Below are 24,322 nucleotides of genomic sequence, written 5' to 3' on the forward strand. Positions count from 1 at the left end.
CTGTTCTTGATACAATTCTGAGTCAATTGGCTCTTGGTTAAGAAATAGATTATACACCCTGATCATAATGTATTCTGCTAGTGTTGTCTGTGTTGCAGTATTCAAACGTGTGGTCTCCAGAATCCAAAGGGTAACGCACAGCCATTGTCCTATGAGATGACCCAGTTTATTGGACAACAGAAGGAATGAGAAGCTTTCTTTTACCTGACCATACAGGAGGTTCTCTGAACTGCCTTTAGGTCGACCCAGATTATGAGGAAGATCTGGATTTCACAGATTAATGTCCTAAGGGCTGCCATTGGTTACCCTTGGCCAAGACAGGATTGAAAGAGAAAAACCTAACCAATAATGAAAGAATAAAAATCAGCTCAAACTGAGAAAGCAAAAAGCAGCCCTGCCTTTAACCAGGCTGGGAGGACAGAGATGGATAAAGCAAACTGCAATTAGCAGAAAACATCTTTCGTTCTCAAGGATGCAAAATGCCATAATAACCCTCCCTTGGAGTGATTGACTTGTACCAATGACACCCCCAGACCCAGTTTCCTATTTTCACTTATTGCCGTGGATAGCCCATTGCTTAGCCACAAATAGCACTCAATCCTTAGTTAATCTCTGCTTCTCCTAATCCTGCCTGAGAAATGGCAACCAATCCGGAAGTGGCCACTTCCCGTAGACCCTCCTCAGAATCCTTTGGTGGGAATGCAAGGCTGACAAAAGATGCTTCCCTCTGTACTCAGTACTCAGCTCCTCTGTAGTGCCCTCCCTGCATGCAATCAGCAGGCAGTACATTCTAAAGTCCTCAAATGAAGTCTATGGCTGTGGGGTGGTGGCTGTCATTACCTGAGGGAAGGGTGTACCATCCACTGGGTGTGCCAGCAGCAGATTAGAGGAGTTACCAGGAGCCAAATAAAACTTTTCATTCTTACCTTGGCCCACGCTTGCATTTAAAATTCTGTGCAGCCAGAAATCTATTTACTGTTTAAAAACTTTCTTTGACTTTCTCCTTTTCTTAGCACTTTTATTTTAAAACATTTAAAGAATATTTCTCACCATTCTGTGCCTCCTTGAAAAGAGATCCCCAATTCCTTCCCTTGTCCTTTTATTTTACTTTGAATTTCTAACACGCGGTTGCTAAGTGCTCCATAACGCTGGCCCCTCACCCGGCTTTTGAGACCTTTTATTTCCACTCTTAACACAGAACTGCAGGCAGCGACTTCTGAGTTACATTTTGCAACCTCCAGTCTTTCTTTCACATTCGATTCAGGGCTGGGGAGTGGCACACGCAAGATTACAACAAAACTCACTGTTTCTTAAGATGCCCCTCCCCGCGGTTAACTGGAACCCTCAGCCTTCACCTGCATGGTTGGGAGTGGCTTTGGAAGCCGATGATCAGCGCTCATCAACTCTCCCTGGCAGTGCTGAGCAGCTAACCCTGCAGGTGCTGCGTGGGCCTGGTGCCTCGGGCCAGCTGCCATCCACCAGCAAGGGGTCTCCACTCAGGTGCCTGCCCTTGGGGCCCTGCCATCTGCAGTGCCACCTGCAGCCCTCATGGCTGCAAGGATGCTAGAGTCCAGGCCGCCCACCTGGGTTGACAGCCTCGCAGATGCGACTGCTTCTCCCACCTCTGCTGCACACTCGCCCGTCTTGGACCTCCAGTGCCCTGGCAGGAGAGAGACAGGCATGCCCATCACATGGGGTCCTAACGTGAGGCTGCCCTTGCCCACTCTAGGTTCTTTCCAGATTCCCTCTGGGAACTGGAACTGGTGGGATCAAAGTCGTTACCACCCCCAAGTTGTACAAGAGTGAATATTCTTCCACTGTGCTTCCCCTGGCTGGTCTCTGATCCTTTCTACCCCAACTTCGCTTATTCCCACCCCTGAAACACACCTGCTCCGCGGGCAGTCTCCCACACTTTGTAACCCCACCAGAATGGGCCTGCAGGGACAGCTCCTCTCCGCCAATTTCCCTTTGATATGAGCCCTGTATTCTCACATAATGACCTAAGGCTTGGCTTCAGAAGTCAGCTTTAGGTTATTTTCAGCCACTTTCCTAATGATCCCTTTGAAATTCCCTTCCCGTATCACTTTCTATAGAAGAAATGTCAATACAGTATAAACAGTGTTTAGGAGAAAAAGGAAGGGGGGAGTTATCAGTGTTCTTACTTTTTACATCTCGTCACAGAATCTTTCCCCCCACAATTTTTATCTCCAGCCATTCTCTTAAACCTCAGAGCTTTAGTGCTGTGAGGACTCCCATCGTGGGGAGAACCCCTCAGCTGCCTCTCTGTGTCCTCTTTGTATGGCATCGGAGTTCTCCCCTGTTGAAGCTCCCTCTCTAGAATTTTCCTTTCCTACACGTGGTACTCTTGCTACTTAAGTGTTACAATGTTAATATCTGTGTGATTGTATTTACTTTGTTCTTTAGTTCATGCTCTGGATTTCTCTTCTCCTCCTGTATTTGGCTAATCCTGTTCTGCCTTTATTTCAGGTTCTACTGGTGTCTCCAACTCTTGGTCTAACACCTCTTTTCTTGGCGACTTGAGATGCCTACAGGGAAGCTGTGACTCTTCTCCTCCCTCACCTCTTCCTATTAATTCCTCCTCTCCTCCCCTTCTCCTTTTCTGCAGGCTTGAGACAAACTTCAGTCACGGTCCTCTCATTTCCTCTCAAGAGCTATTTTCTCCCACTTACTATTTCTTACTGCCACTCCGGTTCATTGCTTAATATTACGAAAGTCATCTGTTCCATCTCCAAATACCCACCACAAGCCGAAATATATCTTCTTTATTTTCCCCTGGAAGCTCTTCCAGAAAACCTCCCTTTATCTTACTTACCCCCCCGCCCCCCAAAAAAACCTCTTCCCTGCATTCTTCAGACAAATGAAAATAACTCCTTGGTTCCTCTTCCACTTTCTTTTGTATGCCCTTAAAGCAAGCCCAACTCTGCCCACCTCCTTCCTATTATGTAATGCTCTTGGGCAGTTTGCCTAACTGCATTTTATCTGTAAACAGATGGTGGCATCACTTTTCACATTTACACCTTTCTTATTTACACCTGGGCCAGTGTTCCCACCTTCGTATTGCACTCAAGAGTTTTGAATCACACTGGTGTGTCTTCCACTGTCTCTATCTTTTTTTCATAAATTTATTTATTTACTTATTTATTTATTTTTGGCTGTGTTGAGTCTTCGTTGATGCACGTGGGCTTTCTCTAGTTGCAGCGAGCGGGGGCTACTCTTCGTTGTGGTGCACGAACTTCTCATTGCACTGGCTTCTCTTGTTGCCGAGCACGGGCTCTAGGCATGCAGGCTTCAGTAGTTGTGGCATGCAGGCTCAGTAGTTGTGGCTCACGGGCTTAGTTGCTCCATAGCATGTGTGATCTTCCCAGACCAGGGATCAAACCCGTGTCCCCTGCATTGGCAGGCAGACTCCCAACCACTGTACCACTAGAGAAGTCCCTTCCACTGTCTCTAAATGGAATTGTCTGGCATGTGGTCAACCCCAAGTTCCCCTTTGACATAATTTGATTCCATACTAATCATCTCCAGGCCAGACCCCAAACTGGTCAGCATCTTTTGTTAGGGTTATTTAATACCTCAGGAAGCCTTTTCAGTAAATAACAAAGTCTCCTGTATCCATTCTTACATGCAGAAATAGTATCCAGAATAAATCCATTTTCTCTGCTAATCTGCAATTTCATGGGAACATTTGCCCTTAAAGAATCTGAATTATAGAAAACACGTTGAGTTTACTGAGTTTTTTCTAAATAAGTTCATGACCACGTTGCCCACCCTGTGCTCCTCACTGGGTAGCTTTCCTTATCCCTGGACCAGCCAACTGGGAAGAGTGGGGAGGGGGGAGTATGGAGGACAGATGTCGCTCAGGTTCTAGTCAGCCTTGGTGGGCTTGCATCCTGACCCCACCGGGACCTTGAACAACTGACTTCATCTATGCCTCCATTTCCTCATCAGCAAAACCCCCAAATAACCTATCTTTTGCGGTTGTTGGGAGGCCTAAATGAGATAAGATGCAAAGTCCTTAAAACAATTCTTAACACAGTAAGTGTTCAGTAAATCTTAGCTAGGTTCTTCCCTCTCTTATTTAGCCTAAGCTATTCTCTTTGGTTTTCCCTTCATCAAGTCCTTTTTCTTTTTCTTCTTTTGCGGTACGCGGGCCTCTCACTGTTGTGGCCTCTCCCGTTGCGGAGCACAGGCTCTGGACGCGCAGGCTCAGCGGCCACGGCTCACGGGCCCAGCCGCTCTGCGGCATGTGGGATCTTCCCGGACCGGGGCACGAACCCGTGTCCCCTACATCGGCAGGCGGACTCTCAACCACTGCGCCACCAGGGAAGCCCCATCAAGTCCTTCTTTAGACCTTAAAGAAATACCTTTTTTCTCCCCTTCCCCCTCCACTTCTTTCTGGCCACCCTGTCCCTACTTTTTCCACATCTTTCTACGACTCCTCTCTTAAGTGTGTTTGCACCTGACAGGTGACAACCACCATCTAATTAGAGTCGGGGGTTGGGGGGGGAAGAAAAAAGAAAAATATGTGACTTCACATGTCTGAGTTTGACCCGTGATTGTAGAGGGTTCTCTCCATCTTGCATGCAGGCATCTATGTTTAATTTACAAAGTATGCCTCAGTGGGTGAATGAGGAGAGGCAGGTGATTTGGGCAAACCCAGAGACTTAGGGCAGAGATCCAGGAGAAGACTGTCACCTTTGTGCTGCCAGAGGAAGAAGGATATCAAGGTTGGGTGGGACATGGGTCATCCTAATGGGGAAAGGGATCAGGGTCAGTAACCCACAGCCACTCCCATGGCCTTATTCTCTTAGCAAAGTGACAATCTAACTGCAATTGACTTTTTTGATCCCCAGGGTGGAGCGCCAGAGCAGGCAGGGAATAGGAAAGTCAGTCCACCAAGACTGTCCCAGGCTCTAGCCCAAGGCCGGTAAATCCCTGGGGGAGGGCGACTGCTCCTTCCAAGTTCTGTGTGATCTGTGCCCTCCTCCACCCAGATTAGTCCATGTCAGGGCTTCTTGTGTGTCTGCAAAAAGCTGATGGAGTCTTTAAATTTAAAATGGATATTCTGTTTATTATAGTAACATCTTTTAAAACCTAGCTTCAATTTAAGTTTTTAAGTTCAGCTTACAAATCGTTTTTATAAATGTAGCAGGTTTGAGCACTCACTTTTATGAGGTGTTTGTAACTTGACCCAATTTACACATAATTTAATTGCCCATTACAGGTCAAATCAGGATGCAAGTGCTCCTTATTTAGAAGAGCGTGCACATGTGGGAGCCCTGGGCAGTGGGCACAGAAACTTGGGGTGGGAGAGGGTCAGAGGGGAAGAATGCTGGGGGAGGGGCACCACAGCCAGGACTTAGAAGAAATTACTGGACCTAGCAGGAGGTCAGGCTGAGGAGTTCTGTTTCTCACCCACCTGCAACACCACCTCAACGCCTGGGGCTGGTCACCGGCCCCACATGTACAGAGCTGAAACCACCTGCACGTTTATGAACAATTCAAGTGATCACAATGAATAGGGATGAAAAGGAGTCCTTAGTTAGCAGACGAAGGAACAAGAGCTGATAAAAAAGAGAATTAATATTATTAATCATATGTTGCTCATTAGGCCTCCCTATCACCCTAAGAGGCCAGCATTGTTCTTCCCATTTTATGGATACGGAAACTGCACTTCAAAACTACACAGCAAACAGTGGAGACTAGATTCAACCTGTAAAGTTTAAGACACACACATCTTAATAAAAACCATTTATAAATATCTTGCAAAAGTGTTGGAACTGGGGCTTCCCTGGTGGTGCAGTGGTTGAGAGTCCGCCTGCCGATGCAGGGGACACGGGTTCGTGCCCCAGTCCGGGAAGATCCCACATGCCGCAGAGCAGCTGGGCCCGTGAGTCATGGCCGCTGAGCCTGCGCGGCCGGAGCCTGTGCTCCGCAATGGGAGAGGCCACAACAGTGAGAGGCCCGTGTACCACCAAAAAAAAAAAAAAAAGTGTTGGAACTATCTAATCCAAATTGGAGCATATGGTGATTTTTTCGCCTTTATCATCTTCTCTCAGCCCCTAGTCCACATTGACTTTTTCCAAAATTGCCATCTCAGGCTCATTATCTGAGACTCCATGGACCCAAAACAGGCAAGTCTAAGTTTGAGAATTTCATATGAGGAAAACTGCAGGAAGGAGCTAGTTCTGCTATTACTAATGTCATTGCAGTTGCCAAAGTGGAAGTGATGCTGAAAGCTCAGCTTCCCTGTTCACAGGTGCCAAATCAAATCTCGGAGACAGAGTTTTGGGTGAAGTAGAAAAGGATAGCTTTATTACTTTTCCAGGCAAAGGGGGAACACAGTAGGCTAGCACCTCAAGAACTGTGCCCCCCTCCCTGGGGAATAGGGAGAGGTCTTATAAGTCAGGGCTCGTGGTCAGGGGTATGCGATAAGGATCAAGGCAGTAACAGTCTTGCATTCTTCTGATGGGTTGGTGGTAAGGTAAGTAGGAGTCCGCATCATCAACCTTCAGGTCCAGCTGGTCTGGGGTCTACATGCTTGTGGGCAGCATACCGCCGCTAATCGTTAACTTTTCCCACCTGGAGGGGGTTTCAGTATCTGCAAAATAGCTCAAAGATATTGTTGTGTGCATTTGTTGTTGGGGAAACAGGACCTTGCCCCAAGGCTGCTCTTGACTGTTTATTTCTCCCTGGTCTCGCATCCTCTCCCTTCCCTAATTAACAACTGCTTGAATCTGCCCATTGGAACTCAGGGAAGGTCATGGAGGCTGAATGAAGGCTGTTTCCTGTAATCAAAGAAATGGGGGACACAGAAAGGCTTTGTGCCCAGGAGCCCCACAGGGCCCTGCATCGTATCAGAAGCAGAGATATTGCACAGTTGGAGATGGAGCAGTCTCTAGTGGCTGAGCTGGGATGCCCAGCCACTCATCAGTAGCAATGCTGGTAGAATCCCACCTAACGATGCCTGACGGGGAGGCAGGGAATCACCTAAGCTCTGCAGGTCCTAGAGCCCCTGGATCCAAGAACAAACTCATTTTTCCATTTTTACCTCTGGCTGGATATGTTGCTCCTTTAAAAAGCACATTATGGACTCAGAGAGAATCTTCTTTTCAAGCATCCAGGGGAAATTACCAAAATATATAATGCACCAGGTCTCAAATTTCCAAACGGAGAGTTGTTTAGGCCACAGTTCTTGACTGCTCATGAAACGAAACTAAACATGAATAACAAAGATTAAATTATGACTTCTCAATTTGGAAAATTGAAAGTACTTCCCTTATGGGTAATGACAATCGGCGAAAGGAAAAAATTGGAAACAACGGAAATGTTCAACAGTAGAAGATGCAGAATGCTATGCAGTCGCTAAAATAAGGTTGGAGAATCCATCTTCTGCCTATATTGTTGACGCCTGAGATAAAAGTCAAGCTTTTAGAGGTTAGTGAACTACCTTCTAAAATTCATTCATGAAAATGATGAGAGGAGGTCCTTTATTTCCTACAGCTCCTTGTAAAGAGTTTCAGGTGAGAGCAGCTTATGCCTTAGTGGTGATATTCTGATTTGGAGTCTCTTCTGCTTCCCCAAAGTGAATTTTCTTAATAGATTAAAAAAAAAGGAAAGTCTATTACTACATCTTGAGTTCTCAGAATTGAAGAGAGATGATGTATAGAGCACTGAACAATGACCCAATGAACTGACTGCAGTCATGGTGAAAATTATGAAATCTCATCTACTCTCTGATAACACAGATTCTTACACCACAGGGGGAGGAGTTGGGAGAAAGTGCAGAGAAAATTAGGTGGCAACGGCCATGGGGAAGCTGAAAAACTGTATGGGTATTGTGACCACACTTTCTGAATTAAATATCGACATTACAACTATGAGGATGAAACTGAAATCTCTTGGACTATTTGAGATATAGGTTTTCCTAATTCTATGAATTCTGAATGGGAAATTCGACAGACTGTGTCCCAAGAGGAAGAAAGCCTAGTGTCTGTGCTTGGGGAAATCTTGAAGAAGTTGAAAAGTAGACTGATGATTTGAGAAATCTAAGAAAACTGGAGTTTGAAAAGAGGTGCTGAAAAATTTTTTTTGATTAAAAAATATTTATTGTGGAAAATTTGGAAAATCATATAGAAAATAAACCATCTGTAATCCCACCACTCTGAAATAATGACTTCTGGTATTTTATTGTATTTTCATCTAGCCTTTTTTTTTTTTTTTTTTTTTTTGCGGTATGCGGGCCTCTCACTGTTGTGGCCTCTCCCGTTGCGGAGCACAGGCTCCGGACGTGCAGGCTTAGTGGCCATGGCTCACGGGCCCAGATGCTCCGCGGCATGTGGGATCTTCCCGGACCGGGGCACGAACCCGTGTCCCCTGCATCGGCAGGCAGACTCTCAACCACTGAGCCACCAGGGAAGCCCTCATCTAGGCTTTTAACTTGAATATATAATTTTTAAAATTACAGTAAAATATACATAACATAAAATTTATCATTTTACCCTTTTTAAGTGTACAGTTCAGTGGCATTATGTAGATTCGCATTGTTTTGCAGACATCACCACCATCCATCTCTAAAACTCTTCTCTTCTTGTGAAACTGGAACTCTGTACCTATTAATCACTAACACCTCATTCTTCCCTCCCCCCACACCCTGGCAGCCACCATTCCACTTTTCATCTCTATGATTTTTAATTGAACACATAATATTTATTTGAAATTAAAATTATACTGTACACTATAGAGTTTTGTGCTCCGCTTTCTTTAATTAATATTAGGTTCCTCTTACCACTAGTCTTGCCAGCATGATTTTGCAATATATTCTATATTGGTGTTTCTTCCTTTTTTTCTCTTTTTCTGTTAAAAGTGTCCATAAGCATACTTACACATGTAAGTTTTATGAGTAAGCAACATTCTGTAGAATGTTTTAAATAGCATTTTTATGAGTAAGCAACATTCTGTAGAATGTTTTAAATAGCATTTTTATGAGTAAGCAACATTCTGTAGAATGTTTTAAATAGCATTTTTATGAGTAAGCAACATTCTGTAGAATGTTTTAAATAATAACTCCGTAAAATTAACAGCGGTTGAAACCTAATTGACAAATAAGATAAATATTGTCACATGGTTTCTTATTTTTCTGTTTTGGTAGAGAAGCTACACTTGTTAGAATAGAATTAAAAGAAAAATACTTAACTAATCTATAATTTCATCAATTTTCTGAGACTATCCTAACGTGATAAATGTTTGCCAACATTCTACATATTTTCCTAGTATGACTGTTTACATAGTAAAACAGAAGATTATAAAACACAAAAGAACCTATAGGTATGAATAATACTGTCTTTTCTAAGAGAATTATAAGATTTCTGGCTTCACTTTCACCATTTTTTGTTTGGACCAAATTGAGACTAAATTCAGGAAAACCTGGTGGTGGTTGCTTTTAACCTAAAAATACCTACCTCGAGGAAAATTTTCACTTGCGACTTGAGAACAGAAAAACAGGACAATCTTCCTTTGGAGGCCCTGGCAGCAAGGGAGAGGCCTGGTTTTGGCTTCGCCCATCCCCCCTTTACCCCTTGGCTCACCTCACATGAGTTCTGTGTGGTATTGTGATCCTTGCGTGGCAGGCACTGAGCTACTCGTTACCTGGACAAGGTCATGCCCTTCCCTGGGACTGGAGCACCCCTCCAGAAGGAAAGGGCCAAACGTATAGTCGTGGTGAAGGTGGGGTAGAATCCCTGAATCCTAAAAACCTATGTCCTCCCAGGGCCTCATTTCCCAGCAAGCCCTTCCTTAGGACCATGCACTAGGAGTCTTGTCCTTTACGCCTTAGAAAATATACTCATGGTTAGTCAGCCATGTTCTAAGCATATTAAAACAGGCCAGTGCTAATGGTAAATTTCAGCTAGAGCCATCCCCAATGTGGCAGCCTCAAGTCTTCCGTACGATTGAGGCCTCAATTCATACGTCAATGCCACCATATTGCCAGTGTGGGGCGACACCCTAATCCAGAGAGATCCATCTTCCCTGAAAGCTGGCTTCCCTCTCAAGGTGTGTTCTTATGGGCCATCACTAGCCACCACCAGTTATCCTGGGCTTTGGAAGCCAAAAGAAATGTCCGTGCTCATGGTGGCTGCTTCCGCATTCTCTGCACGCCTTCCCTTCCACTGCCTGGCAAAACTTCCATGGTTCATGCAAGGTGTTGACTATGAAGAGTTCCTAGTTCTTTCCCTGTGCTAAACAGAGAGGAGAGCTCCTCTCGCAAGACCAGCCTCTTGAATGTTCTACCCCTTCCATCTCTTCACTCCAGGTTACAGAGCCCAAGCCTTCTCGCTGGGGCTTGCTGGAGACACACACCACCCCTGGAGTTCTCCTCGTTCCTAGCCACAACCCTGTTTTTTTCTTTTTTTACGATTTTTTTGATGTGGAACCATTGTTTCTTTTTAAGTCTTTTATTGAATTTGTTACAATATTGCTTCTGCTTTTTGTTTGGGGTTTTTTTTTTTTTTGGCCTTGAGGCATGTGGGATCTTAGCTCCCGGACCAGGGATCGAACCTGTACCCTCTGCTTTGGAAGGCGAAGTCCCAACCACTGGACCGCCAGGGAAGTCCCCACCCCACTTCTATTGTCTCGCCTCTAAAGCATTTCCTGTAATAGAGCCTCTGCAAGTGCCTATTAATAAACTATTAGTGGAAGTTTGGCCTCTGATGCTTTCTCTGGTGCCATCTTCATTGCTCCAGGCTTCAGGAGAACCTCTGCAAATGTGCTTTCCCAAACCCTTTTCCTCTGAGACAGAGTGTGCTGAGGCTCTTTCGAGTTGGTCTGGGCTGCAGATAACGATCCCTAAACCATACATGAGCCTTTGGAGCGAATTGGACATGGATGGGTCCATCTGATCTAGAAGTTGATTTTAACTGATCAGGGAAGCCAAATTGTAAAGGCTCGATCCAGGGGCAGTCCCTACCTTTCTTGGTTCATAACCAGTGCCTGCCTTCCCTCACTCTGTGTAAGGAATAAATAAGCAGTCAGAAAATGTCCCTGAAATGAGGATATCCATAAGAATTAGGTTTTAAAATGATTTCCTGCTCAGGAAGCGGCCTGCATGAAAAAAATAAATAGAAGAAACAATAGTAAATATAAGGACAAAGTAAGTAATTAAACTTGAAAGCAAGTTTTGCTCCACAAAAACTGTGATGGAGCTGTGGTTGGATTTTTTTTTTTTCTTTTTTCTCTTAAAGAGAAGGGGAAAAAATTACCGATAGTGAAAAGGAAGTGATCTGATTTGTTGAAATGTTTGGTCTAGAGGACTATTCCATATACAGTCAGATGCAAAGTTGTCTCTGACTTTCTGAATATATTATGCCTTTGAGTATACTGTGTTACTGATTTTCTATATGTTTTAGTTTCACTTTCTTTTTCTTTTGGTATGTGTTAAAGCAATTTGTCCTACATGCTAGAACTAGCTAGTTTTGGAGCAGATATCTTTAGAAGTTATATTAATTCAGAGGGTGTTGGGAAATATTGGCTAAATAATGCAGTTTTCAGTGTAATTTATGCCCAGAAACCTTTGCATTAAAAGATTCCGACCCAAAATATCTATCATGTTCATAGACAAATACATTGTTTTCTATTTTTGCAGGCATTTCCTGTTTAACTTTCACATACTCTGTGATGTAGGTGTGGCTATTGTTTTGTTGATTTTTGTGCTCTGGCAAGCCATAGCTCAGCAAAATCAAGTTCTTTTTCTTCTTCCCCTTCCCCTCCCCCTTGCCCCAAGGACACTATAAAAAGCCGGAATAGAATCAATGTTGGCGGCCTCCAAGTTTAATGTTCCATACCATCAGGGTGAGGCCGGATGTTGGAGCACTTTTCATTTACCTTCTCGTTTAAGCAATCTAATTCTGAGTCAGGTAGATATGCTCAGGCCAAATGAAAACCAAGTGTTTGATATGCTTATTTTTAGAACCATTTTATTTACAGTAATTGCTTTCCTGTTTCTCAGGCGATACATTGTGTTCCTAGCAGGGCAAAGAAGTCTATTTAAACACCCCTATCTGATGACTTACTCCATTTTCTTTGCATCTGATGATAACATCTGGCAGTACCCGAAGTTCCAAGCCCAAGTGATTCCCATAAGGCACAATGTTGCCCTTGTCTGGTCTTCTTTTAACTGGGATGGGCTAATAGGATTTGGGCTAAGGAAGTTTCACAATCTAGTAGTAGAAGTTTAGATTTGGGAGGGACATTACAGGTCATTTAGTTTCCTATCCCACCCAATGCAAAAATCTCTTCCATAGCATACCTGCCAGTGACTGTCACCTCTTGTTCCCAGCCCCTCCAGGGACAGGGCCCTCCCAAAGGACAAGGCAGTTCATTTCATCTTTGAACACTGAATTGCTGGAGAGTTTTTCCTTATGCCGTCATGATGAGCTGAGATTTTTGTCTCTCTGTAACTGCTACCCATTGGTTCTAATTTGGTCATCAGATGACAAATTATCTTATGGTCATACAATTCAAATTGATCATAACATTCAAGTTCTTTCACATGATGAAAACGTAAATAGTTCTCACACTGCCTCCTAGGAAGATGAGTTTTTTATGGGTAAACATTTCTTGTTCCTTTCATTGTTCCTTACCCTTCTTGTGGCTTATGTAATTGAGGTTCTTTAATTTGTCAGAGGCAGAAATCCCAGTTCAAAATGGCTCCATTAAGAAAAAAAAGTATTGGCTTACATAACTGAAAAGTCCAGAGGAAGAGGCAGCTTCTGGCCCAGCCAAAGCCGTCAGGGCCTCGTCTCCCTCGCCATCTGTGCCATTCAGAGTCCCATCAGGAGGGAGAAACCACACGATCATTCGAACAGGAAACGTTTAACCTAAAGAATTATTCACTTTGCTGTCCACCTGAAACCAACACAACATTGTAAACCAACTATATTTCAATAACAATTATAAAAAAGTGAAAAAAAAAGAATTATTACCTGTAACAGGAGATTGGAGTAACATGGGAATGGCCGGCAAGAAGTAAACAGTCCTGAAGAATGCAGGAAGTGTGGGTATATGGAGCAATACTCCTGGGGCTGGTATAGAGCACCCAAGAAAGATCTAGGCATTCCCATCTCCCCACCTGAGATCCAGACCTTGTTGGAGAGGGCACAGCTGTATCTCACTGATAGGCAAATAAGTTACTGTCATGCTGTTTCAGTGGAACCTGCTGGAAATCTTCCCCCTGCAACTTACAGGAAATTCATCCCCGTAGTGCTGGGGAAAGCTGTTCATGAGGAAGCGTATCTGAAGTAGGTGCCGGGGTAAGATGCTGGCCACTGGGTGTGCTGCTGGCACTGAAGGAGCAGATGCTAGCAAAGCCATTGATGCTGCAAGTGGCAGACACTGGAGAAGTGGCCCCCATTCCCAGTGAACACATGGAACCGGGAAGCAGAACCCTTTCTTCTGCCATGTTTCTCCAGTGCTCTCTATTGACAAAGTGTAATATCATGACAGCTGGTAAAGAAAAAAATGGAAGGACCCACTACATTTTTTTAGAATAGACAATAAAGGGTGAATTTGGAGCCAAGAGGGAATCTGTGGTTAACTGGCACACCACTTTTACATTCTGTTCCTCTCTTTAGGCTCTATACACATTCTCCTTCTGGTGGCAAGATGGCTGTCAGAAGTTCCAGGCTTTTATCCCTTTCTTCTGAGGACCCCACAGGGAAGAGGGTATGTCTCTTCCCCAACATCGTACCAGGTTAAGTTTAATTGATTCTAGTTTGTCAAGCTTGTATCATCTGTTCATTCCTGAGCCAATCACAGTATTCAGATGAACGGTTCTGTTGCTCTGATAGACCAGCTCTGAAATATCCTACTCCCAGAAGAAGGGGTGAGTCAAACTTACCCCTATCAGATGTACAGTGAAAATTCCATGTAAGATCCAAAATTTTTTTATATATAAATTTATTTTACTTTATTTTATTTTTGACTGTGTTGGGTCTTCATTGCTGCATGGGCTTTCTCTAGTTGAGGCAAGCAGGGGCTACTCTTCATTGTGGTGCGCGGGCTTCTCATCACAGTGGCTTCTCTTGTTGCGGAGCATGGGCTCTAGGCGCATGGGCTTCAGTAGTTGTGGCACGCCGGCTCAGTAGTTGTGGCTTGCAGGTTCTAGGGCGCAGTCTCAGTGGCTGTGGCGCACGGGCCTAGTTGCTTCGTGGCATGTGGGACCTTCCTGGACCAGGGCTTGAACCTGTGTCCCCTGCACTGCCAGGCGGACTATTAACCACTGCGCCACCAGGGAAGCCCAGATCAAAATGTTGATACTAGAAGAAGGAGGAATGGCTAATAGGCAGGCAAAAATAGCACTGGTGGTTTTTAGGAGCAGAGAATGTGGAACTAGATAGATCTCAATCAACCAAGGCCTCCATTTTCTCACCTGTAAAGTGGAAATAATAATAATGCCCATTTGAGCTGGAAGGGATAAATAAATGCCACACCTTAATTCCTGCCCAAATTTGGAAACAATTGAGAAATAGACTGAAGTGTCAATAGGGTGGAGAATAACACGTCAGCTTTATTACTGAGAGAAGTTGATGTTGAGTGGCACTCAGGGAATGATGTTGTCTCTGGTAGAGCTAAATAGCCACAGGGACCTGCCCCCCACGCCCCACCACTCCCTGCCATGCAAATTGGCTACTGTAAAACTTACGCCATAGACATCAAGGAAGAGACCCAATCTTGCGTCCTTTGTAGGCAGACAAATCTCAAAGAGAGGGAGAGGAGTGAACTGATCCAGACATGCACAATTCCCTTTTTCTAAATTCCCAATAAAGTAAGTCATTCTTCCTCCCCTGGGGGTGTGAGGGTGGGACAAGTGAGGGTGGGATGAGAGGGCAGGAAAGTGATTCTAGCAGATCTCCATCTACTTTTCCTAACTTTATGTTCTCCTAATCAGTTGGGTTTACCTATTAAGACTATGGTCAACCAAGGTTTTGGCTACCCCCTTAGAAGAGGAGATAAGGGGTCTATCAGAGCTGGCTCCTTCCTTTATGACTGCTCTCTCAATGCCAACCCACTGTTCCTTCGGGTTTTCTCCTGGGCACTTGTAATACTTTAAACTTGCATTAGTTGTCCACATTTAAAGGAGCAAATGATATCACATAAAAGTCCCATTTCCAATTTCTTTGGGGAAAAAAGTCAAGCAACTTGGGACCCTCATTCTTACATGAAAATAATCAGTTGAAGCTGAGAAGTGGCCACCAATTTCAGGTGGATCATGGTCTCTCCTGTTGCTCTTGTCACTACTACTCTAGTTATTACAACTGACCACCTCACTCATTTACCTACCAGCCTGGCCAATGTAGGCATTTACATTTGTAACTCCCTATGCTAGATTCCTATGATGGGTGCCTGTCCTGTCATTCTGGGTAGCCTGGTTAAACTAGGTGGACACCTATCTGTACTCTTTTAGGTGGGGCTGGTAAATACTTACCAGGTACAGCCTACAAGGGCCCAGGCAAAGGCTGGTCTATTTCTACAACTCTTAAAAGAATAAAATGACCATAGGCATCTTACCTTTGCATTTAAGCATTGCTGCAGTGGTCCATTATAATCACCATGCAGAAAAGATTTTAGAATGTCCACATTCACATTCATAAACTTCAAATCAAAGCACACACAATTAAACCCTGTGATACTCGTAGTATTTATACGAAAAGGTGAGGAAGGGGGATTCGCTAGTAACTACTATTGGGAGATAATTCTCCATGTATCTTTCTTGTTTCTTCATGGCTTGCAAGCAGAGACACTGACTTCCCTTTAATCTGGATTATCTTTCTTAGCTTCATCTAAGGAAGTTTATATACTGAACAGCCTTGGAAGATATAGTGTCTCCCTATAGAGCAAAGAGCAGTCATGCTTACAGTCCAGTATAATAAAGATGATGCCTCACTTATCTGGAGCAAATGGCTCTCTCTCTATATATATATCCATTACAAAAGATTCATGTTTTCTAGTTTCCTAGTCTTAGGCTTCCCCTCCTGTAAGTTACCCCACCATGTGTTCAGTTGCCATCAGTTCCTTTTCATATCACACTGACAGCTGTGTTTCTTTCTCTCCTTTTTTAAAATTGGAGTATAATTGACCTACAACACTATGTTATTTCAGATGTAAACATAGTGATTCAGTATTTCTACATATTACTGATACTGTGTATAAAATAGGTAACTAATGAGAACCTGCTATATAGCACAGGGAACTCTACTCAGTGCTCTGTGGTGACCTAAATGGGAAGGAAATCCAAAAAAGAGGGGATGTATGTATACGTACAGCTGATTCACTTTGCTGTACAGTAGAAGCTAACACAATATTGTAAAACAATTATACTCCAATAAAAATTAAGAAAAAAACAAAAAAAATCTTTCTGTACATTACTAAGTGATCATACAAGTCAGTTACCATCTGTCACCATACAAAGTTATTGCAATATTATTGACTATATGCCCCATACTGGACATTTCATCCCCATGACTCATTTGTTTTGTAACTAGAATTTTGTACCTCTTGATGTCCTTCACTTTTTTCACTCATCCCCCCACCCACCTGCCCTCTGGAAACCACCTGTTTATTCTCTATATCTATGAATTTGTTTCTTTTTTTGTTATATTTGTTCATTTGTTTTGTTTTTTACTTTCCATGTATAAGTGAAATTATATGGTATTTGTCTTTCTCTGTCTTATTTCATTTAGCATAATGCCCTCTAAGTCCATCCATGTTTTTGCAGATGGCAAGATTTCATTCTTTTTTATGGTTGAGTAATTTCCACTTTATATATATGCATACACACATATACACATATATGCCATTTTCTCTATCCATTTTCTATTGATGGGCACTTCCAGTTGCTTCCATGTTGGCTACTAATGCTGCAATAAACATAGGGGTGCATACAGTACATATATCCTTTCCAATTAGTGTTTAGGTTTTCTTTGGGTAAATACTCAGAATTGGAATTGCTGGATCATATGATAGTCTTATTTTTAACATTTTGAGGAAACTCCATTCTGTTTTCCATGGCAGCTGCACCAATTTACATTTCCACCAACAGTGCACTAGGGTTCCCTTTTCTCCACGTCCTTGCCAACACTTGTTTTTCTTGACTTTTTGATGATAGCCATTCTGACAGGTGTGAGGTGTTACGTCATCGTGGTTTGGATTTGCATTTCTCTGATGATTAGTTATGCTGAGTGCCTTTTCATGTATCTGTTGGTTATCAGTATGTCTTCTTTGGACTAGTGTCCATGGCCGCAGGCTCAGCGGCCATGGCTCACGGGCCCAGCTGCTCCGCGGCATGTGGGATCCTCCCGGACCAGGGCACGAACCCGTGTCCCCCGCATCGGCAGGCGGACTCTCAACCACTGTGCCACCAGGGAAGCCCAGTATGGGCATTTTTTAACTCTTCTAACCTAAAACACAGGATATCTCTCCATTTCTTGGTATCAATTTCAATTTCCTTCATCAGTGTTTTACAGTTTTCAGAGTATAGATCTTTCACCTCCTCGGTTAAGTTTATTTCTGGGTATGTTATTCTTTTTAATGCAATTATAAATTAAATTGTTTTCCTGCCTTCTCTCTCTTTTTTTTTGACCACACCACAAGGCATATGGGATCTTAATTCTCCAACCAGGGATTGAAACTGCACCCCCTGCAGTGGAAGTGTGGAGTCTTAAACACTGGACTGCTGTGGAAGTCCCTCCTGCTTTCTCTTTTTTAAGTTCCTTGTTAGTGTATAGGAAAGCAACAAATTTCTGTGTATTAATCTTGTATCCTGCAACTTTACTGAATACATTTATTAATTCTAATATATATATTTCAAATATATATATATATATATATATACACATATATATGTTTCTGTATCTGCAAATAGTGACCGTTTTACTTCTTCCCTTCCATTTTAGATGACATTTTTTTCTTTTTCTTGTCTGATCACTGTGGCTAGGTCTTCCAGTACTATGTTAAATAGAAGTGGCAAGATGTCCCCTAATTGTGCTATTAGTCTGGGTGGCAGGTGTCTGGTTAAGTTGTGTTGGCAAGCCCTCCTATCCAAATGATCTTAAAAACATCTGCTGGCATTTTGCATCTGTTAGGATGGCTATTATATATATAAAAAAGAAAATAACAAATGTTGGTGTGAGTATGGAGACATGTGAATCCTTGTGCACTGTGGGTGGGAACATAAAATGGTGCAGCTACTGTAGGGGAATCACTATACTGTTTTCTGTAGAAAAACAAATTCAGCAGCACTGAGGCAATTATCCTGAGTGGTGAGTGTGGTGGTGGTGGTGGGGGTGGGGTGGGGAGTGGGGAATGCCATGAGATTAACCCAGAGAGGACATTAAATGACACCAGAGACCATCAACCATGTTCTATCAAGATAGAGGACCCAGAAGAATTAAATGGAGTCTTGAGTTTCAGACCAATATGAAACTCCTATGGGCTCTCTTTTCTCACTGTCTTCAAGCTTATGCATAAATATTCATATTCACATATGTGTTTGGAGTCTGAAAACTGGAATAACATCAATGGACATGACACCTAGACCCAAGGGCACAGGGAAGTGCTAAGGGGAGGTATTGTTATGGGGACCTGGGGAGGAGACCTTTGTCTGAGCCAGGTGAGCTGTTGCTGAAGCCCTGGGGGCATAGTAAATGGGATACTCCTCATTACAGATCCTCTAAGATAGTGTCTCTAATAATGTGCCATGTGAGATTCTGGATGTTTCACATAAGAAAGGATTTGGTCTTCCAGTAAGACTAATCTAGGTCACCGTCTGCACCCCCATCCCTTTGTTAATAAGGAAGCTGAAACTGTGATTGGTAAAGTGAAAGTTACTTATCCAAGATTATGCATGTGGGTCTATCTCTGCTTCTTTTTATGTAATATTTTGTCACACTTCCAAGCAATTCAAAATTGTGTATCAGTATATTCTTATATGGATTCTTTTCCTCTCTACCTGCTTCATTTAAAAAAAATAAATATATTTATTTATTTTTGGCTGTGTTGGGTCTTCATTGCTGTGTGTGGGCTTTCTCTAGTCATGGCGAGCCGGGGCTACTCTTTGTTGCGGTGTGCGGGCTTCTCATTGCGGTGGTTTCTCTTGTTGCAGAGCACAGGCTCTAGGCGCATGGGCTTCAGTAGTCGTGACGCTCGGGCTCAGTTGCTCCACAACATGTGGGACCTTCCCAGACCAGGGATTGAACCTGGGTCCCCTGCATTGGCAGGTGGATTCTTAACCACTGCATCACCAGGGAAGTCCCTGGCTCTATCTTCTTTGAATTATACTTATCCAATCCCCTGGACGGTGATAAAATGCATTATTTATTCAGCTGGGGGATCCTAATGACCTATCATATGTTGCCTATGGAGCTGTGGTAATTTCTCCCATAATGGTGCCCACAGTCCAATAATGGCCAGTCATGGTGACTAGATGTACTTTGGGCCAGTGGCTTATGCTTGAGAGATGGTTGGAGGAGCAAAGACTTCACTATTCTGCCCTGTGATCTTATTAGCATCTTGCTTCACCAATAAACCATGCACCAGACAGAACATGCTTCAGCCTCCCATCCAGCTACCACCAAGATGCCTTTGGAGAGTTTATATCAACAGGTAAAATTTCATTGCTCTGTGAGTTTGGGTTCATGGGTGCCACTTATTTAAGAAGCCAGATAGGTTATCTAAGCAGTTTCCAAAATCAGTGATGTACAGCATTGGACAGATTTCAGTAAAACTAATAGTAGCAAACACACATTTAGGGCTTGCTACATTCCAGGCACTGTTCTAAGTCCTTTTTATATATTTTCTCATTTAATCTTCAAAACAACCCAATAAAGGTACTATTATTATCCTGACTGAACAGGTATAGAAACTAAGATAAAAAGTGGTTAAATCGGGCTTCCCTGGTGGCGCAGTGATTGAGAGTCCGCCTGCCGATACAGGGGACGCGGGTTTGTGCCCCGGTCCGGGAAGATCCCACATGCCGCGGAGCGGCTGGGCCCGTGAGCCATGGCCGCTGAGCCTGCGCGTCCGGAGCCTGTGCTCCACAACGGGAGAGGCCACAACGGTGAGAGGCCCGCGTACCGCAAAAAAAAAAAAAAAAAAAAAGTGGTTAAATCACTTGTCCAAAAGCAACAGTGACAAAGTTGGAGTTTGAGCTCAGAAAATCTGGGTCCAGAATCCGTGTTTTGAAATCTTTATGCTATTCTCCCCTACTTCTCAATCCCGGGCTGTATGGTTTGATGTAATGGATAATTACACATCAGAACCGTGCTGTCTTCCAGTCTCCTGAAGGACATTTTGGGCCTTTCCATGTTTGTTCGCTTTTCCCCCTCAAGGTGTCATTGGATAATACCCTTTCTGGATCCCAATATTCAGTGTCAGCTCTAAGATTTGTGTTGCTATGAAAAATTTATGACAATGCAGTTTTTCTTATACTGGTTGGTAAATAACTTGTAACTTTTCCAGGCAATGTGTTTCTGGAAAGGAATTTTTATCCCATCTCTCTGATCCCCTAGTTGGAGATGAAACCTGCTGGACTGGCCTGACTTGTCTGACCTTAAGTGGCCTGGGCAGGGAGACTTGATGTTCTCACCCATAGCTGTAAAGGGGAAGCCAGGACTCCTGGGCCAGCAGGGGCAGCCAGTGAACACAGGAATTTTATTCTAACAGGTCATCTAAACAAGGTAGCATTGAGATAGGTAAAGAGAGTTGAAGTAGGGAGGAATGGGATCAGAAACCCAGTGAAGAGAGAAGCAGAAAGAAGCAAGCCAAAAGGAGTCCCTGGAAGGCATTCTGGGCAATTCTGAGCAACTCCGTGCAAGATCAGAGACAGGAAGCTGTTGCCAGCAGCCCAGACATGTTTGAGTAAACTGCACCAACTTCAGAGAAAAGTTAAAACTCTATGAAAATCTTTATTAATTTACATATCCCTTAACACACATGTAGTCAGTATGAACAATTCTGTTCACCCTTTTTACTTAGTGGTGATAAAGCATTTCCAGGAATCAACATAATCCACATTCTTGGATTTCTCAAAGTTTTATGGCGTTCTTTCCTATTGCTGTTTGGCCACTTCCTTACCTTTGAATTGGTTCCAGTATCTTTCCCTACTGGGCAATGTTTTGACAAGGAACTGTGCCTACTAAAACAGCATTACCCCAGCCACACACACACACCTGGCTTACTCGTGGTGGGCATAGAATCTTGGCCCAAATAGTCATGCGGGTCCACCTTGTCCAGCTGTCCACCTATAATAAATAATAACCAAAGACCTCCTGGGACTCAGGGCTTCATAAAAACTTCAAAGGATTAATTGAGAAAGACCAAAACCAGTTATCCTACACATGACCAGATATTCCATAGGTTTAAAAATATTGTATGGGGTGCTTCTAGCTTACTTTAAAATCCTCTGGCCATACCTAGTCTTTTTGTCTCTGCTCTCCAGCATGATTCTTCTGCTTTTATCAACTGCTGATTCTGCTGGTTTCACTTCCCTGCTTGAAACCCATTGAGTTCTACTGCTTTTAGAATGAAACCTGAGTTCCCAGATATGGTCAGTAGAATAATGGCCCCCAAAGATATCCACATTCTAATCCCTGGAGCCTGATTATGTTATCTTACATGGCAAAACACTTTACAGATGTGATTAAATTAAGGATCTTGAGATGAGAAGCTTATACTGAATTATCTGGGTGGGCCCAATCTAATCATAAGGGTCCTTATGAGGTCCTTATAAAAGGGAGACAGGGGCTTCCTTGGTGCTGCAGTGGTTAAGAATCCACCTGCCAATGCAGGGGACATGGGTTCGAGCTCTGGTCCGGGAAGATCCCACATACCGCAGAGCAACTAAGCCCAGGGGCCACAACTACTGAGCCTGTGCTCTGTAACTACTGAAGCCTGGATGCCATAACTATTGAAGTCCACATGCTCTAGGGCCCACGTACTGCAACTACTGAGCCTGTGAGCTGCAACTACTGAGCCTGCACGCCTAGAGCCCATGCTCCGCAACAAGAGAAGCCACCGGAATGAGAAGCCCATGTACTGCAATGAAGAGCAGCCCCCGTTCGCTGCAACTAGAGAAAGCCCATGTGCAGCAACAAAGACCCAACGCAGCCAAAAATAAATAAATAAATAATAAAATAATTAATTAATTAAAAAAAAAAGAGAGGCAGGAGGGCCAGAGTCAGAGAAGGAAGTGGCGGGAGTGACATGGGAGCAAGGAATTGCAGATGGCCTCTAGAAGCTAGAAAAGATGATGCAACAGATTCTCTGCTAGAGCCAGAGCAGCAGAACACTGCTGAGGACCATTTCTGGGTAAGCACCAAGGCTCCCACGTCACACTCTTCAACGTCATAGAATTACAGTCTTCTGAAAGTCATCAAGCGCAATAAAGATAGGTATCAGCCACAGTATTTATTAAGTGCCATCTGTGTGCAAAGGCCTCTGCTTTTGTGTGTAATTGTAGTGGGGAGATAGTATAGAATAGTGGATCCCCAAAAGATATGTTCAAGTCTTAACCCCCAGAGCTTGTGAAAGTGACTTTATCTTGAAAAAAAGGATCTTTGCAGATGTAATGACATGAAGGCTCTCAAGATGAGATCATCCTGGACTTAACTCCAATGACAGATGTCCTTATAAGAGAAAGGCAGAGGGAGATCTGAGGCACAGAGACTCACAGGGTAAGGCCACGTGAAGAGGAAGGCAGAGATTGGAGGGACGCTGCCACAAGCCAGTGAACACCTGAGCCACCAGAAGTTGGAAAAGGGAAGAGAGGATTCTCTCCTAGAGTCTTCAGAGGAAGCGTGGCCCTGCCACACTTTCAGAGGCAGTTTGGACTTCTGACCTCCTAAATTGTAAGAGAATAAATTTGTTTTGTTTTTAAGCCCAGTTTGTGGTCATTCATTATGGTAGCACAGGAAATAATACAGCGGTCTTCCCTGTGCTTCTCTACTAGGCTGTGCGCCATTAAGATCCTGTTTGCCTATCACAGGGCAGACAAAAGCCACCTCTGCTCCCTCCCATACACCCCGTGCTTCTGCTTGTGATTCCTTTTCTCACCTCTCTTACACTTTAAAGACCCATTAGCACACACTCCTCTGCGTGACTTTGCTTTCAGTACACATAGTACCACCAGCATTAAGACTTAAAATGTTTGGCAACCAGGACGGCACAGGTGCTGACGGATTGGAATGGTGGCCGGCTGCAGTGATGGAGCAAAGTCCAGGAGGCCCCTGCCATGCCAGGCGTTAGCCCTTCAGGTGCGGGACTGGGGCTACCAGATGTTGCCAAGAGTCCTGGTGTTAATTTTTACTGTGTACCAGGAACCGCGCTACTATCTCTTTGAGACCTCACCACAATTCAATGGGTGAGGAAAACTGAGGCTTAAAGGGGTTCAGTGTCATGCCCGAGGTCATTTAGGTAGCAGGCAAGTGACAGAGTAAGGGCTGAAATGCAGGCAGTCTGACTCTGCTCTGTTGTGGGCTGTGTGAAGAAAGGCCTAGAGCAGGTCGTTTCTCTATGGAGTAGCGAATACACAGAAAGAAGTGTTCTTGGGTCTGGGGCCCTCGGAAATGTCAAATATTTATTTCAGAAAAATGGCGTCAGAGGCGATACTAGTTGATTCTGTCATTCGGTCCTGATTGGAACTGCAAGCCCAAGAGCCCTTCAAGCCTGAGGGAGAGCGGGCAGGAGTGTGGGGTGCTCACCCATCCCCCCATCCCCACCCCATCCCAGGGAGAGGTGAGCTCTGTCCTTGTGAAACTATCCAGTGCAGAGAACTCAGAGCGTGCAGAGGCCAAGGGACGCCCAGGGGAGTCAGGACCCCAAAGGTGAGATGCTGCTAAGAGTTTCTGAGCCCTGAGGCATCCCCACACGTACTGTTCTTTCACTGCCTGCTTCTTTGGTTTATCCTCCGTGAAGCCGTGGCATGGAAAGGACACGTGTGCTTCTGTGAGAGAGAAGCAGAGGCTGGGTGAAACAAGCAAACCTGGATCTCCAGCCTTGGAGGAGAAAATGAAGCCAGAGATGAAACGGGTGGTGTTGGCTTCAAAGAGGGAAGGGTCCTTGGCAGCCTGACGCCTGCAGAGGAGAAGAAAAGAGAGCCAGGGAGGTCTCCCTCGGCCTCAGCCAGATGCAGGGCCCCTGGGGCTTAACTTCCGAACACCCACTGCTCCCCAGACAGACAGGTGGAAGGGAGAGTGAGGGGGACTTAATTAAAGCAAGGGCAGCTGGGGCAGTGGAATTTACCAGCAGGGGA

This window comes from Globicephala melas, chromosome 17 (assembly GCF_963455315.2).
Source record: "Globicephala melas chromosome 17, mGloMel1.2, whole genome shotgun sequence".
Lineage (NCBI taxonomy): Eukaryota > Metazoa > Chordata > Mammalia > Artiodactyla > Delphinidae > Globicephala > Globicephala melas.